This window comes from Equus caballus, chromosome 1 (assembly GCF_041296265.1).
Source record: "Equus caballus isolate H_3958 breed thoroughbred chromosome 1, TB-T2T, whole genome shotgun sequence".
NCBI lineage: Eukaryota > Metazoa > Chordata > Mammalia > Perissodactyla > Equidae > Equus > Equus caballus.
The window spans coordinates 124,911,440-124,928,704 of NC_091684.1; positions in this window are offsets into that span (position 1 = coordinate 124,911,440).

Below are 17,265 nucleotides of genomic sequence, written 5' to 3' on the forward strand. Positions count from 1 at the left end.
AACAAATCATTTTCCCAGAGCATCTTGATCATGACACTATTCCCAAATACTTGATGAGGTCATCCCAGAGATGCTGTCCTCCAAATGGTGAATTAGTTACAATGGTTGATCCATGCATCCTGCTGACCACCTCTGATTAGCTGGCTTTGATGGATGCCCAGGGAGACAATAGGAGCTTCTGGGAGCTGGTCTCTGCAGGCATGGTGATCGCCTAGTTACCTAGCTGGCTGCCAAGGAGGGCGGGATAGGGCAGGGGGAAATGTGACCACACTTAACCTTCCTTTTTTTTTTTTTTTTTTTTTATTAATGTTATGATAGATTACAACCTTGTGAGATTTCAGTTGTACATTTTTGTTAGTCATGTTGTGGGTATACCACTTCCCCCTTTGTGCCCTCCCCCCACCCCCCCCTTTTCCCTGGTAACCACCGATCAGATCTCCTTATCAATATACTAACTTCCACCTATGAGTGGAGTCATATAGAGTTCGTCTTTCTCTGACTGGCTTATTTCGCTTAACATAATACCCTTGAGGTCCATCCACGTTGCTGTGAATGGGCCAATTTTGTCTTTTTTTATGGCTGAGTAGTATTCCATTGTGTATATATATACCACATCTTCTTTATCCAATCATCAGTTTCTGGGCATGTAGGTTGGTTCCACATCTTGGCTATTGTAAATAATGCTGCGATGAACATAGGGGTGCAACAGACTCTTGAGATTTCTGATTTCAGGTTCTTAGGATAGATACCCAGTAATGGGATGGCTGGGTCATAGGGTATTTCTATTTTTAACTGTTTGAGAAATCTCCATACTGTTTTCCATAGTGGCTGTACCAGTTTGCATTCCCACCAACAGTGTATGAGGGTTCCTTTTTCTCCACAACCTCTCCAACATTTGTCGCTCTTGGTTTTGGATGTTTTTGCCAATCTAACGGGTGTAAGGTGATATCTCAGTGTAGTTTTGATTTGCATTTCCCTGATGATTAGTGATGATGAACATCTTTTCATGTGTCTATTGGCCATATTCATATCTTCTTTTGAGAAATGTCTGTTCATGTCCTCTGCCCATTTTTTGATCGGGTTGTTTGTTTTTTTGTTGTTAAGCCGTGTGAGTTCTTTGTATATTATGGAGATTAACCCTTTGTCGGATAAGTGGCTTGTAAATATTTTTTCCCAATTAGTGAGCTGTTTTTTTGTTTCAATCCTGTTTTCCCTTGCCTTGAAGAAGCTCTTTAGTCTGATGAGGTCCCGTTTGTTTATTCTTTCTATTGTTTCCCTCAACTGAGGAGTTATAGTGTCTGAAAAGATTCTTTTGAAACTGATGTCAAAGAGTGTACTGCCTATATTCTCTTCCAGAAGACTTATTGTTTCAGGCCTAATCTTTAGGTCTTTGATCCATTTTGAATTTATTTTGGTGTGTGGTGAAAAAGAATGGTCAATTTTCAATCTTTTGCATGTGGCTGTCCAGTTTTCCCAGCACCATTTGTTGAAGAGACTTTCTTTTCTCCATTGTAGGCCCTCTGCTCCTTTGTCGAAGATTAGCTGTCCATAGATGTGTGGTTTTATCTCTGGGCTTTCAATTCTGTTCCATTGACCTGTGGACCTGTTTTTGTACCAGTACCATGCTGTTTTGATCACTGTAGCTTTGTAGTATGTTTTGAAATCGGGGATTGTGACTCCACCGGCTTTGTTTTTCTTGCTCAGGATTGCTTTAGCAATTCGCGGTCTTTTGTTGTCCCATATGAATTTTAGGATTCTTTGTTCAATTTCTGTGAAGAATGTTCTTGGGATTTAACCTTCCTCTTTGAGCCTCATTCTCCTCCATAGAAATGGAGGATTATGTGTCTGAGATTCTTCATGTTCCTTAGCAGGGCTCCCTTTTGTTCCAAAGAGCAGAGAAAGCCCTTCTTCTGTCCCCTGTCTAGTCTCTGCTTGAGTAGCCTATGCCAGCTTATCCCTGGGTGCAGGAAGATGCTCTGGGCAGGCTCCAGAGTAGGTGGGCTGCAAAGTTCTTAGGAGTGGCAGAAGGGAAGCCCAAGAGTAAGGGGCACCCAGCTACCCTTTCCCCAGGACCTGCTTCTACACCAGCCAGCCCCGGCTCCTCAGCATGACCACACTCTACCTCCCCTCCCCCAGCTGGCCTCCAGGGCACCCCTTCCTCAATCTAAGCCAGCCTGACCCAATGGTCAGAGTGCACCAACCTCTATTTTCCCCATGTTGCAAGATTCTGCTAAGATTTGTTTGCATTAATATTAAGGTATTATGTGCTGACCAAGACAACCCTTAGCATGCTCAGCATCCCACAAGTCAGCCTTCCTAATGTCCTCCAGCACTTTCCACTAGCTCATCCAACACTTAAAAGCCCTCCTGCCTTTTGTTTCAGCAAAGTTGAGTTCAGGCTCTCTTCTCATGCAATAGTCTGAATAAAATCTTCTTTGCCTGCCTGCTTAACTTTGGCTCGATTTTGCTTTGGTAGTGTCATAAGCTATATCTCTTAAAGGAAATCCCCAAACACCTTTTCTACTTCCTGTCATTTCATCAAAATGTCATCCCTTTGGGTCTGGGAAGCTCTATGGTTTTGTACTGAATCTTATTAAATCTAGGCTTTCACATCTTTTGATCCAATTTTAATGCCAAATAAAACCCAAAACCTTCACAAATACTGCCTGGATAAAGGACAGGAATGGAGGACTGGAAGAAAGGCCTTTGAGAGACAAGCTAAGCTGCTGGGCTGCCTCTAGGTGGGCCCAGCATGCTCTGTGCTTTCAGGCCCTGTGGCATCACAGCCCCAGCTACTGTGTCCCATGTTCCTGGTCAGGTTGTTAGCTTCTCTCGGCCTCTGACAAATGCAGACAATGATTTAATGCGAGTTGCTGAAAGCAGAATAAGGTATAAAACCGTAGATAGAGAGATGGTTAGACTGACCTCTTCAGATACAGACATACACACATGTATGTCTGCTCTGAATCAGTGCATGCTGCCTGCTCACTAAATAGTGACCATTGTCATCCACTGTGTGTGAAGGGGACAAGAAGGTTGGTTCTAATACATGGGCACTGCATTAGGGAAGAAAGACACCCTCTCTTCTTTGGGGAGGGGTGAAAGAATGCCTCTCATTTTGGGGAGCATCTTGGCTCTTTACCCACCCATCTTCCTCTGAGTTCCAATGGGCATGTCCAATGGGCATCACAGACTTACCCCCTCATGACAAAGACTCTTGATACCCCACAACATTCACAGATACCCCCTCCTGACTTGGTGAATGGCACTGCCATTGACCCAAAAGCTAAGGCCCAAGTCTCAGGGTCCTCATTGACACCTCTCTTCCCACTTCCAACCTCTTAGCAGATCCTGTCAGTTCTATTTCAGAATCTATCTCTAGTCCAACCTCCTCCTCACCACCAGCACTGCTATGATCCACTAAGATTCTATCAACAATCTCCTAATCCATGTCACCTCTGACCACAACAGGCACAGTGTTATTCTGATTTACAAGGTTGGCATGCCTTCCCTAGCTGGCCCTCCAGCCTCATTCTTGCCTGCTGGCAGGGGGTGAGCGCTGCTTCCCCTAGCTGAGCACCTGACCCTAGGTCTTCCTGTGGCCTGTCTCCTTTTCTCCACTCACATTGCTGTGAGACACCTTTCTGACCATCTGGGCTGAAACACTGTGTGTCACTTCCTTCCCCTAGTATGCTCTGCTCCCTTCATCACACCTTTCCTGGCAACATCACATTCCCCAGCAGCTGTATATGTGTGTTTTACTTCCCAATGGGACAACACTCCATGACAGCAAGAACACTGACTGTCTGTTCCTCACTGTAGCCTCAGAATCCAGAATCATGCCTGGTGTGGAGTAATCTATGAATACATTTTTTGAATTATTTAATAGATCCTCATTCTATTAATGAGGAAACAAAGGCTCAAAGAGGTGTTAATATCAACCTCATGATGAAAAGAGAGAAAGCTAGCCTGCTCTGAGATGTCTTTATGTTTATCCTGGATCAACACAACCTGGGATACTCTTCTCCTGGATACCCCAGCACATTCAACCCTTTAAAATGACTGACTGAGGACCTCATTAATTCCCTGGACCCTGTAGACACAGCATGAGGAAGAGAAACAGTCCCCGGCCTTGCGAATCTCACATTATCCCTGGAACAGAGGCCAGCACACATTAACAAATGCACACATAACATGAGGAGGATCATAAAGAAGCAAAAGACTGAAACTGAACACACAGGCTGGTGAGCTGAGCAGGCTACATGGCCTATAGGCTGGGCTTTCAAGGGTGGGAACGGGGAGGGGGAGAGACAGTGGACAGCAACCTCAGGGTTCAGGTAGAAGTGACAGGGTTGGGGCTCTCCTGGGAGCAGGGGAAGCCAGGACCCTTGGAGTATTAACTTTTACTAAGCATTAGCCCTATGAGGTACATGCCTGCAGAGTGTGGTGAGATTTTAGGGCAGTTCCTTTAAAAAGATAATAAATGTGAATAGAACATTGTGCCATTTCTTAACCATCCACAATTTTCACCATCTTGGCCCCAAGCCCCTGTTATGCAGCTTCACTTCTTGCTACAAGGCCGCTACCACCCTCTCTATTGTCACAACCCAGAAGTGTTCAGACATTGCAAAGTGTCCCCTGGGAGTAAAATTACCTTCCACCTTGAGAACCACTGCTTTAAAAAACAGCTGGGTGATAGTGACAATGCCCTGCCATCCAGAGACAGGGGGAGCTCAGATCTTCTCACTGGCTTGGGACCTCATCCAAGTCTATCTCTTGTGCTGTAGAACCAAAAGAAACCAGAAATGATATTTTTAAAATTGAGATGAAATTCACATAACAAAATTAATCGCTCTAAAGTGTATAATTCAGTTGCAATTGGACAGTCACAGTGTTGGCAATGACCACCTCTGTCAAGCTCCAAAACATTTTCATCCCTCCCCGAAGACAACTCTTGCAGCTGCTTGCCATACACGGCTGCCCTCAGCCCCTAGCAACCAGCAATCTCCTTCCTGTCTCTATGGATTGATCTATTTAGGGTATCACATATAAATGGAATCCATGATGTCAGTTGTGGGTTTTCATGATGACCTTTATCAGGTTGATGAAGCTGCCTTATGTTCTTAGTTTATTAAGTATTTTTAATCATGAAAGGTTTTTGGTTTTATCAAACACATTTCCTGCTCAGTTGAGATAATCACATGATTTTTTTTCCCTTCATTTTATTAAGATGGTATATTATACTAATTTTCGTAGGTTAAATGGCCCTCACATTCCTGGGATAAATCTCACTTGGTTACCGTGTATAATGCTTTTAATTTGCAGCTGGATTTGGTTTGCTAGTATTTTGCTAAGGGCTTTTGCATCTATATTTAAAAATTATATTGGTCTGCAGTTTTCTTGTCTTTTTCTGGCTTTGGTTTCGAGGTCACGTTGGATTCATAGAATGAGTTAGGAAGTGCTCCCTCCTCTTGTATTTTTGGGAGCATTTGAGAAGTATTGGTGTTAATTCGCTAACGAATTAAAGAAGTGATTGGCAGAATTAATCAATTCCGGTCGTGGGATTCACTTTCTTAAGAGGATTTTAATTATTGATTCAAGCACATTACCTGTTATAGATCTATTTATATTTTCTATTGAGTCAGTTTTGATATCTTGTGTGTTTCTAGGAATTTGTCCATTTCATCTGTTATTTAATTTATTGGTATACAATTGTTCACACTATACTCTTATAATCCTTTTTATTTTTGTAAGGTCAGTTTTGCATCTTCTCTCTTTTTCTTATCAGTGTAGCTACAGTTTCTCAATTTTGCTTATCTTTTTGAAGAATAAACTTTTGATTTTATTGATTTTCTCTGTGGTTATTCTATTCTCTATTTTGTTTATCTCCACTCTAATATTTGTTATTACCTTCCTTCTGGTAGCTTTAGGTTTAGTTTTCTCTTCCCTTTCTAGTTCTTTGAGATGTAAAGGTAGGTTATTGTTTTGAGATCAGTCTTTTTTCATGTATATATTTACTACTATAAATTTCTGCTCTTGCTGCATCCTGTAGAGTTTGGTGGGTTGTGTTTTAATTTTCACTTCAAAATATTTTATGGTAATTTCATTTAAATTTATTTCAAAATATTTTCTAGTTTCCCTCATGATTTCTTCTTTAATCAGTTGATTTTTAAAAAATATGTTGTTTAATGTCCACATATTTGTAAATTTTCCTGTTTTCCTTCTGTCATTGATTTCTATTTCATTCCATTGTGTTTTGAGAAGATACTTTGCATGACTTTAATCTTTTTAAATTCGTTAGGCTTGTTTTGTGGAGAATGTTCCATATGTACTTGAGGAGAATGTATATTTTGCTGTTGTTGGGTAGAGTGCTTTGTAAATGTCTCTTAGGTCTAGTTAGTTCACAGCGTTCTTCAAATCCTCTTTTCCCTATTGATTGCCTGTTTAGATGATAGTTATACATTATTGAAATTGGTGTGTTGAAGTCTCCAACTATAATTCTAGAATTATATCTATTTCTCCCTTCAATTCTGTCAATGTTATCCTTCATATATTTTGAGTCTCTGTTGCTTGGTTAGACTTTTGATTAAACTTATTATATCTTCTTTATAAATTGATCTTTTTATTAATTTATAATGACCTTCTTTGTCTTTTACAATAGTTTTTTTACATAAAGTCTGTGTTGTCTGATGTTAGTATAACCACCCTACCTCTTCTTTGGTTACTATTTGTTTGGAATATCTTTTGCCATCCTTTCACTTTCAACCTCTGTGTCTTTGGATCTAAAGTGAATCTCTTATAGACAGCATATAGTTGGATCATGTTTTTCTTTTACATTCTTCCTGTCTCTTTTGATTGGTGAGTTTATTTCTTTACATTTAAAGTAATTACTGATAAAAGACTTCTGTCATTTTTCTATTAGTTTTCTATATGTCATATCCTATTTTGTTCCTCAATTCCTACAATATTGCCTTCTTAGTTGATTCTTTTTTTTTTTCTAGTGCAACATTTTGACCCCTTCCTCATTTTCTTTCCTGTATAGTTTTAAGTTATTTTCATAGTGGTTACCATGAGGATAAATATACTACATTTATTATAATTTACTTTGAATTTATCACCAACTCATCTTAAATAGCATACAGAAACTCTGCTTCTATACATACTCTCTATTCCAAATTCTCCTTTCATGTTGCATTGTCACAAATTACACCATTACACACTGTTTGCCCATTAATATAGATTTATAATTATTGTTTTATGAGTTTGTCTTTTAAATCACATAGGAAACCAAAAAAAGACTTAAAAACCAGAAATACAATAATACTGGCTTTTATATTTGCCTATGTAGTTACCTTCAACATAGTTCTTAATTTCTACTCATGTCTTTGAGTTACTGTCTATTGTCCTTTCATTTCAGCCTTAAGATCTGCTTTGGCTCTTCTTATAGGGCTTTTCTTATATAGTGACAAACTCCCTTAGCTTTTGTGTATCTGACATGTCTTAATTACTCCTTTGTTTTTGAAGTATACTTTTCCTGGGTATAGTATTCAGGGGTTTTTTTTTTTTTACAGTTTTCTTCTCTCAGCACTTTAAATACATCATCCCACTGCCTTCTGGGATGGTTTCTCCTGAGAAATCAGTTTTTAATCTTATTGAGGATCCCTTGTATGTGATGAGTCACTTTTCTCTCGCTACTTTCAAGATTCTCTTTTTGTCTTCAGCTCTTGACAGCTTGATTATAAGATGTCCAATTGTGGATCTCTTTGTGTTCATCATTCTTAGAGTTCATTGAGTTTCTAGAATGTGTGAACTCATGTCCTTTCATAAAATTTGGGAAGTTTGGGCTATTATGTCTTCAAATAATCTCTCTGTCCCTTTCTCTCTCTCCTTCTGGGACTCACTATGTGTATATAGTGAATTTTCATTTCAACTGTTGTGCTTTTCAGCTCCGGAGTTTTGGTTTAGTTCCTTTGTACCTCTATATTTATCTCTTTATTGATAGTATGTATTTGTTGATATATTGTCCTCCTGGTTTCCTTTAGCTCTTTGAGCATATTTAAGAGAATGAATTTAAAGGCTTTGTCTAGTAAATTCAATGTCTGTGCTTCCTCAGAACAATTTCTGTTAAATTATCCTGTAAATGGGCCATACTTTGTTTTTCTGCATGCTTTATAATTTTTGTTGAAACTAGACCTGTAACGTGGGGACAAGAAACAAGGGAATTACAAAACAACCAGAAAATAGGTCATAAAATGGCAGCATTAAGCATATATCAATAATCATTCTAAATATAAATTGATTGAATTCTTAAATCAAAAGACACAAAGTGGTGGGATGGATTAAAAAATAAGACCAAACATTATGCTGCCTCCAGGAAACACATCTCAGCTCTAAAGACAAACACAGGCTCAGAGTGAAGGGATGGTAAACAATACTCCAAGATAATGGCAAATTAAAGAAAGCAAGTGCTGCCATAGTTATATCAGACAAAGTAGACTTCAAGATAAAACAGGTAATGAGAGACAAAGAGGAGCAGTATATCATGATAAAAGGGACATTCAACCAAGAAGGCAGAACATTTATAAATATATATGCACCCAATACAGGAGCACCAAAGTACATGAAGCAACTATTAACAAACCTAAAAAGAGATATTAACAGCAACACAATAAAAGTAGGGGAATTTAACACCCCACTTACATCAATGGATAGATTACCCAGACAGAAAGTCAACAAGAAAATAGTGGATAGATATGAAAAACTAGACCAGATGGACTTAACAGATATATAGAGAACACTCCATCAACAAACAACAGAATACACATTCTTTTCAAGTACACATGGAACATTCTCAAAGATAGACCATATGTTTGGAAACAAGGCAAGCCTCAATAAATTTAAGAAGACTGAAACCATATCAAGCATCTGTTCCAACCATAATGCTATAAAACTAGAAATCAACTACAAGAAAAAAGCTAGGAAAGTGACATATTTGTGGAGACTAAAGAAGAGGCTACTGAACAACCAATGGATCATTGAAGAAATTAAAGGAGAAATTGAAAATATCTGGAGACAAGTGAAAACGAAAATACACCATACCAACTCATATGGAATGCAGCAAAAGCAGTCCTAAGAGGGAAATTCATAGAAATACAGGCCCACCTTAACAAACAAGAAAAATCTCAAAAAAGCAATCTTAAACTACGTCTAACAGAACTAGAAAAAGAAGAGCAAACAAAACCCAAATTCAGGAGAAGGAGGAAAATAAAAAAATTGGAGCAGAAATAAATGAAATTAAAACAAAACAAAAGAGTAGAAAGGATCAATGAAACTAAGAGCTGGCCCTTTGAGAAGATAAACAAGATTGATAAACCCTTAGCCAGACTCAATAAAAAAAAAACATAAGGCTAAAAGAAATAAAATTATAATGAAAAGGGACTGGCCCGGTGGCCGAGTGGTTAAGTTCGTGCGCTCCGCTGCAGGCAGCCCAGTGTTTCGTTGGCTCGAATCCTGGGCGCAGACATGGCACTGCTCATCAAACCACCCTGAGGCAGCATCCCACATACCACAACTAGAAGGACCCACAACGAAGAATATACAACTATGTACCGGGGGGCTTTGGGGAGAAAAAGGAAAAAATAAAAATAAATAAATAAATAAATTATAATGAAGGAAGAGAAATTACAATGGATACCACAGAAATACAAAGGATTATAAGAGAATACTATGAAAAACTATATACCAACATATTCAACAATCTAGAAGAAATGGATACATTCTTAGACTCATGCAACCTCCCCAAACTGAATCAGGAATAAATAGAGAATCTGAAGAGACCAATCACAAGTAAGAGATTGAACAGAAATCAAAAACCTCCCAAAATATAAAAGTCCAGAGCCAGATGTCTTCTCTGGAGAATTCTACCAAATGTTCAAAGGAGGTTTAATACCTATCCTTCTCAAACCATTCCAAAAAATTGAAGAAGATGGAAGACTTACTAACACATTTTATGAGGCCAACATCACCCTGATCCCAAAGCCAGAGAAAGAAAACATGAAGAAGGAAAATACAGGCCAATATGACTGATGAAACATAGATGCAAAAATCCTCAACAACATATTGGCAAGGCAAATACGGCAATGCATTAAAGGGATCATGCACCATGATCAAGTGGAATTTATACCAGGGATGCATGGATGGTTCAACATCCACAAATCAATCAATGTGATACACCACATTAATAAAATGAGGAATAAAACCCACATGATCATCTCAATAGATGCAGAGAAAGCATTTTACAAGATCCAACATCGATTTTTGACAAAAAGCCACAATAAAATTGGCATAGAATGAAAGTATCTCAACACACTAAGGCAATATATGACAAACTCACAGCCAACATCATTCTCAATGGATAAAAAACAAAAGCCACTCTTCTGAGAACAGGAACAAGATAAGGGTGCCCACTCTTGCCACTCTCATTCAACATGATACTGGAGCTTTGGGCCAGGGCAATTAGGCAAGAAAAAGAGATAAAACGGATCCAAACTTGCATTGAAGATGTGAAACTCTTGCTGTTTTCAGAAGACATGATTTTCTATACAAAAAACCCTAAAGAATCCATCAGGAAACTATTTTAAAAAGATCAACAACTGCAGCAAAATTGCAGGGTACAAAATCAATTTAGAAATACCAGTGGTATTTCTATATTCTAATAATGAATGAAGAGGAAAGAGAAATCAGGAATATAGTCCAATTTACAATTGCATCAAATAGGCAAAATTATCTAGGAATGAATTTAACCAAGTAGGTGAACGACTTAAATAAAGAAAACCGTAAGACATTTGGAAAGGAAATGATGATGACATAAGAAATGGAAACATATTCCATGCACATGGATTGCCAGAATAAACTGTTGAAATGTCCATACTACCTAAAGAAATCTGCAGATTCAATGCAATCCCAATCAGAATCCCAATGACATTCTTGACAAATTTTGAACAAAGAATCCTAAAATTCATGTGGGGCAACAAAAGACTCCAAATAGCTAAAGCAATCCTAAGAAAAAAGATCAGAGCTGGAGCATCAGAAACCTTGACTTCAAACTATACTACAAAGCTATTGTTATCGAAACAGCATAGTACTGGTACAAAAAAAGACACACAGACCAATGCAGCAGAATTGAAATCCCAGAAATAAAATCACACATCTACAGACAGCTAATCTTCAACAAAGGAGCCAAGAACACACAATCAAGAAAGGAAATTCTCTTCAAGAAACGGTGTAGGGGAAACTGGACAGCCACATGCAAAAGAATGAAGGTAAACCACTATCTTTTGCCATACACAAAAGTTAACTCAAAAAGGATTAAAGACTTGAAAGTAAGATGGGAAACCATAAAATTCCTAGAAGAAAATATAGCCAGCACACTCTTTGACATCAGTCTTAGAAGGATCTTTTTGAATATCATATCTACTTCGGCAAGGGAAACAAAAGAAAAAAATTAACAAATTGGACTTCATCAGACTAAAGAGCTGCTGCAAGGCAATGGAAACCAGGAACAAAATGAAAAGACAACCCACCAACTGAGAGACAATATTGGCAAATCATATATCCAACAAGGAGCTAATCTCCAAAATATATAAAAGAGCTCACACAACTCAACAACAACAAAACAACTCAATCAAAAAATAAGCAGAGAATCTGAACAGAATTTTTCCAGAGACGATATACAGATGGTCAATTGGCATATGCAAAGATGTTCAATATCAAGAATTGTCAGGGAAATGCAAGTCAAAACTACACTGAGATATCACCTTACACCCGTTAGAATGGCTATAGTCACCAAGACAAGAAATAACAAATGTTGGAGAGGATGTGGAGAAAAAAGAACCCTCATACACTGCTGGTGGGAATGCAAACTGGTGCAGTCACTATGGGAAACAGTAAGGAGATTTCTCAAAAAATTAAAAATACAAATACCATATGATCCAGCTATCCCGCTACTGGGTATTTATGCAAAAAACTTGAAATCAACAATTCAAAGACACTTATGCACCCCTATGTTCATTGCAGCATTATTCACAATAGCCAAGACATGGAAGCAACCCAAGTGCCCATAGACTGATGATTGGATAAAGATGTGGTATATAAATACAATGGAATATTCCTCAGCCACAAAAAAGACAAAATCATCCAATTTGCAACAACATGGATGGACTTGAGCATGTTAAGAAAAATAAGCCAGACAGATAAAGATAAACACCATCTGATTTCAGTCATATGTAGAAGATAAACTAACACATGGACAAACAGAATTGATTAGTAGTTATGGGGGGGAGGGGGATGGAGGTGGACAAAAGGGGTAAAGGGGAACATTTATATGGTGACTGACAAATAATAATGTACAACTGAAATTTCACAGTTATAAACTATTTTGACCTCAATAAAATTTTAAAAATAAAAAGAGACTGAAAACCACACACACAAAAGTTATAATGTACTAATTCTGGAAGTCAGCTTCTTCACCCTCCTCAGTGTTTGCTTTTGTTGCCTCTCTGGGTTGTAGTTGTTTGTTTGTTTACTGACTTTCCTAAGGTATTTTTTGCCTTGTGTTGCCTTGACATCTCTGTTCTTTTTTTTATTCTCCAATTATTTTAACAGTAATATATCTATAAGATTTTGCAGAACTAGTACATACTTCTTAAATGCTTTCTTTTATTCTCTAGCATGGCAGTGCTATAATTTAGTTAACCATTTTCTTATCTTTCTGTTTTATTTATTGTGATAACATTGGTTTATAACTATATAAATTTCAGAGATACATCATTATAATTCGATTCCTGTATAGATCACATTGTGTTAATCATCCAAAGAATAATTACAACCCATCACCACACACATGTACCTAATCACCCTTTCCCTGTCCTCCCTCCTCCTGTCCACTCCAGTAATGACCAATTCAATCTCTGTCTCTATGTGATTGTTTGTTGTTGTTTTTCTCTTCTACCTATGAATGAGATGACTGTCTCCCTCTAACTTATTTATTTCACTTAGCATAACGCCCTCAAGGTCCATCCATGTTGTCACAAATGGCTGGATTTCATCATTCTTTATGGCTGAGTAGTATTCCGTTGTGTATATATACCACATCTTTTTTATCCATTTGTATCTTCTGGGCACCTAGGTTGCTTCCAAGTCTTTGCTATTGTGAATAATGCTGCGATGAATTTATGGGTGAATGTATCTTTATGCATTCATGTTTTCATGTTCTTTGGATAAATGCCCAGCAGTAGAATAGCTGGATCCCACGGTAGATCTATTCTTAATTTTTTGAGGAATCTTCCTACTGTTTTCCATAGTGGTTGCACCAGTTTGCACTCCCACCAGCACTGTAAGAGGGTTCCCTTCTCTCCACATCCTCTCCAACACTTATTGTTTCCTGTCTTGTTAATCATAGCCATTCTGACGGGAGTGAGGTGATATCTCATTGTAGTTTTGATTTGCATTTCCCTGATAGTTAATGATGTTGAACATCTTTTCATGTGCCTGTTGGCCATCTGTATATCTTCTTTGGAGAAATGTCTGTTTAGATCTTTTGCCCACTATTTAATTGGGTTGTTAGATTTTTGTTGTTGATACATACGAGTCGTTTGTATATTTTGGATATTAACCCCTTATCAGATATATAGTTTGCAATATCTTCTCCCAGTTGCTACGTTGTTTTTAGTTTGGTTGATGGTTTCCATTGCTGTGACAAAGCTTTTTAGTTTGATGTGGTCCAATTTGTTTATTTTTTCTATTATTTCCCTTACCCGGTCAGACATGGTATTTGAAAATATGCAGCTAAGACTGATGCCGAAGAGAATACTGCCTATGTTTCCTTCTGGAAGTTTCATGTTTCAGATATCACATTCAAGTCTTCAATCCATTTTGAGTTGATTTTTCTGCTTGGTGTAAGATAGGGATCTACTTTCATTCTTTTGCATGTGGCTGTCTAGTTCTCCCAACACTATTTATTGAAGAGACTTTCCTTTCTCCATTGTATGTTCTTGGCTCCCTTTTCAAAAATTAGCTGTCTGTAGATGTGTGGGTTTATTTCTGGGCTCTTGATTCTGTTCCATTGATCTGTGTGTCTGTTTTCGTGCCAGTACCATGCTGCTTTAGTTACTATAGCTTTGTACTACATTTTGAAATCAGGGAGTGTGATGCCTCCAGCTTTGTTCTTTTTCCTCAGGATTCCTTTGGCTATTTGGGGTCTTTTGTTGGTCTATATAAATTTTAGGATTCTTTTTTCTATTTCTGTGAAAATGTCATTGGAACTTTGATAGGGATTGCATTGAATCTCTAGGTTGCTTTGAGCACTATGGACATTTTAACTATGTTAATTCTTCCAATCCATGAGCATAGAATATCTTTCCATTTTTTTGTGTCTTCTTCAATTTCTTTCAACAATATTTTATAGTTTTCAGTGTACAGATCTATCACCTCTAGGTATTTTATTCTTTTTATTGCAATGGTAAATGGGATTGTATTCTTAATTTCTCTTTCACTACTTTGCTTTTAGTGTTATAGAAATGCAACTGACTTTTGTATGTTGATTTTGTATCCTGCAACTTTACCATATTCATTTAATATTTCTAAAAGCTTTTTGGTAGATTCCTAGGGTTTTCTATACATAAAATCATGTCATCTGAAAATAGTGACAGTTTCACTTCTTCCTTTCCAATTTGGATCTATTTATTTCTGTTTATTGCCTGGTAGCTCTGGCTATGACTTCAAATACTGTGTTAAATCACAGTGGTGAAAGTGAGCATCCTTGTCTGGTTCCTGTTCTTAGAGGAATAGCTTTCAGTTTTTTTCCATTGAGAATGATATTAGCTGTGGGTATGTCATATATGATCTTTATTATACTAAGGTACTTTACTTCTACACCCATTTTATACAGTTTTTATCATAAATGGCTGTTGGGTCTTGTCAATTGCTTTCTCTGCATCTATTGAGATGATTATGTGATTGTTATTCTTCATTTTGTTAATATGATGTATCATGTTGATTGATTTGCAGATTTTGAACCATCCCTGCATCCCTGGAATAAATCCCACTTGATCATGGTATATGATTTTCTTAATGTATTGTTGTATTTGACTTGCTAGTGTCTTGTGGAGGATGTTTGCATTCAATATTTATTAGTAATATTGGCCTGAAATTTTCTTTTATTGTGTTGTCCTTGTCTGGTTTTGATATCAGGATAATGTTGACTTTGTAGAATGAGTTAGGAAGCCCCTTCCCCTCTTTAATTTTTTGGAAGAGTTTGAGAAGGATAGGTATTAAGTCCTCTTTGAATGTTGGTGGAATTTCCTAGGGAAGCTGACTGGTAATGAACTCATTTTTTCTTTTTTCTTTTTTAATTTGAGGAAGATTAGCCCAGAGCTAACGTCGGCTGCCAATCGTCCTCTTTTTTGCTGAAGAAGATTGGCCCTGAGCTAACATCCATGCCCATTTTCCTCTACTTTATATGTGGGACGCCTGCCACAGCATGGCTTGACAAGTGGTGCATAGGTCCACACCTGGGATCTGAACCGGTGAACCCCAGGCCGCCAAAGCAGAACATGCAAATTTAACCACTGCATCACAGGGCTGGGCCCTGAACTCTTATTTTTTTAGGAGTTTTTTGATTACAGTTTTGATCTCCTTACTGGGAATTGATCAATCTGAATTCTCTATTTCTTCTTGATTCAGTTTAGGAGGGTTGTATGATTCTAAGAATATTTCCATTTCATCTAGATTATCCAATTTGTTAGCGTATAGCTTTTCATAGTATTCTCTTATAATCTTTTCTATTTCTGAGATATCCATTGTAATTTCTCCTCTTTTGTTTCTGATTTTATTTATTTGAGCCTTCTCTCTTTTTTTCTTGGTGACTCTAGCTAAAGTTTGTCAATTTTGTTTATCTTTTCAAGGAACCAGCTCTTGATTTCATTGATTTTTTTCTATTGATTTTTTAGTCTCTATTTCATTTATTTCTACTCTGATTTTTATTATTTTCTTCCTTCTACTGATTTTGTGCTTTGTTTGTTCTTCTTTTTACAGTTCCTTTAGATCTACTGTTAGATTGTTTATTTGAGATTTTTCTTGTTCGTTGAAGAAGGCCTGAATTGCTATAAACTTTCCTCTTAGAACTACTTCTGCTGTATCCTTTAAATTTTGGCATGTTGTATTTTCATTTTCACTTGTCTCCACATGTTTTTTGAATTCTCTTTTGATTTGTTCATTGACCCAATAGTTGTTAAGTAGCATTTGGTTTAATCTCAATATATTTCTGACTTTTCTGATTTTCTTCCTATAGTTGATTTCTAGTTTCATACTGTTGTGGTCAGAAAAATACTTGATACTATTTCAATCTTCTTAAATTTAGAGTCTTGTTTTATGGTCTAACATGTGATCAATCCTGGAGAATGTTCCATGCGCATTTCAAAAGAATGTGTATTCTGCAGTTTTGGGGTGAATGTTCTGTACATATCTACTAAGTCCACCTGGTCTAATATGTCATTTAAGGCAAGTGTTTCCTTATTGATCTTCTGTTTGGATGATCTATTCATTGATCCAAGTGGAGTGTTAAACTCCTACTATTATTGTGCTGCAGTCTACTTCTCCTTTTATGTCCATTAATAGTTGCTTTATATATTTAGAGCCTCTTACGTTGGGTGCTTAGATATTTACAAGTGTTATATCCTCTTGTTGGATTGTACTCTTTATCATTATGCAGTGTCCTTCTTTGTCTGTTGTTACAGTTTTTGTTTTAAAGTTTATTTTGTCTGATATAAGTACTGCTACCCCAGCTTTCTTTTCATTGCCGTTTGCATGGAGTACCTTTTTCCATCTCTTCACTTTTAGTTTGTGAGTGTATTTAGGTCTGAAGTGTGTCTCTTGTATGCAGCATATATATGGGTCTTGTTTTTTGATCCAATTGGCCACCCTATGCCTTTTGATTGGAACATTTAGTCCATTGACATTTAAAGTAGTTGTTGATAAGTATGTACTTATTGTAATTTTGTTACTTTTTCCAGGTGTTTTAATAGTTCTTCTCCATTCCTTTCTTCTTCTCTTGCTCTCTTCCCTTGTGGTTTGATGGTTTTCTTTAGTATTATGCTTGGATTCTTCTCTCTTAATTTTTTTGTGTATTTATTATAACTTTCTGGCTTATGATTACCATGATGTTTATATAAAATAATCTCCATAGAGAGCAATCTATATTGAGTTGAT